Raw genomic sequence first — 1900 nt, forward strand, 5'->3', positions numbered from 1 at the left:
TGCAGCTGAATTACCTCAAGTAGATGCATTTATTTGTTTGTATGTTTAAATCTCAAGTTGTCAGTCATGTTGAAAACAGACAGTACAGCGAAAAAATCCCCACAAAGTACATCCCAGGACTTACCTCCACTGCCCCTCAACAGCCCCCCCCCCAACCTAGCACTCAGTCAAACACAGATTTGTTTTGAGCTCCATTTCCTTGCATGTGCATGTTGTGCTTTGAGATCATAACAAAAGGTTCTGTACTATGCATCTGACGAAGAGAACTTGATTCTCGAAAGCTTATGCTACAATAAAATTGGTTAGTCTTAAAGGTGCTACTTGGACTCTTTTTGATTTTGCTACCACAGACTAACACGGCTAACTCCTCTGCATCTATAACAGAAGGATATGTTACTCTAGTATTTTTCCATCTCTACAGTAATATACTTTAGAATTCTGCCATGACATATTCCTTGAAAGAAGAGTATTATAGTTTGCCAATCAGGATTCTTCTTGGTTGGAATCTTTTATTCAATACATATCCAGACATTTCACAGTTACTAGACTTAGCAGCATTCATGTGAATGCTCCTCAACTACCAATACTCATTTCCAGTGTTTTTTAACTAGCCTGGCTTGTTTTACTAGACTATTTTTCTAGTTTAACCTCAATAGTAGCTTGTTGCTTGTGACCTTTACTGCTTTTCCCCCCATGCCATATAAATAACAGTTTTAGAAATCAGATATTATAATTTAGGTGCACTGTATAATGTTAAACATACATTCCTTTCTTTCACCATATATGCACTGTGGGAAACGACGATTTGTCTGGCTTCCTGACACATGGCCATAAATGCTAGTTGAATAATATATAAAATAACTCTTCCATTCATATTCACTCCTTTTTAGACCTTGGTCATTAATTTATATTTTCCTTGTTATTCCTCATAGTCAAAGGAGATATCTTGGAATCTGTACTTCTTCTTGTAAAGAAGAAATGATCTAATGTCCACATTGCATGGAATATCAATATCATGAAGATAAACCCTGGTTTTTATACTTGAGAAAACTATTTCAGTATACTATTTCATTATAACTGTTTTATTTTACTGTTAGCTCAGTGAGCTACCATTTTGTCAATGATTTGGAGAAGCATGAGGTAGGAGCTAAATATAATTATCCCCATTTTAATGTATTGGAATGAACTTAGCATTGCATGGGTAGAGGACTGTCTCAGGACTAGACATGGGCACGGACCAAAAAAACCCTGAACCATGAGATTCATGGTTCGTGGATTTTAACGGACCCAAACCCACGAACTGGCATGGAACTGGGGCCAGTTACGACCCAGTTCGTGGTTTGTTGGGTTTAAATGCCCCTTTCCAGCTGCTTAGAAGCGGCAGGGAAACGGCATTTAACAGTTTAAAGGTCCCTTTCCTGCTTTGCAAGCAGCAAGTCCCTTTAAATTATCAGCTGGCAGGCGGCAGGGGGGATCCCCCCGCCCTTTAAACTGCCCTAACCCCAGCCCCCACTCCCCCACCCCCCCAGCCCTAATCCCTGCCTCACCTCCACACTTACTTTCCCCTGTGGTGCGGGGTCCTCCCTCTCTTCCCGCGAGGGGCAGCAAGGCCGTTTTCGGCCTCCTCCACCTCTGCACAGGCCCACAGAGGGACAGAGGAGGCAGAAAACAGCCTTGCCGCCCCTCACAGGAGGAGGGGGAGGACGCCACGGGCCACAGGAATCCTCAAACTGGGGCTGGGGGTAGGCGGGCTGGGGGTGGGACAGTTTAAAGGGACCTTAAAGGGGCAGTTTAAATGGCCATTTCCCTGGGGAAATGGCCATTTAAACTGCCCCTGTAAATACGACCCAACAAACCCATATACAGTTCATGGAAGTTCCGGAAAAGGAGCTTCCACAAA

Source organism: Eublepharis macularius, chromosome 3 (genome assembly GCF_028583425.1).
Source record: "Eublepharis macularius isolate TG4126 chromosome 3, MPM_Emac_v1.0, whole genome shotgun sequence".
In the NCBI taxonomy this organism is placed as follows: Eukaryota; Metazoa; Chordata; class Lepidosauria; order Squamata; family Eublepharidae; genus Eublepharis; species Eublepharis macularius.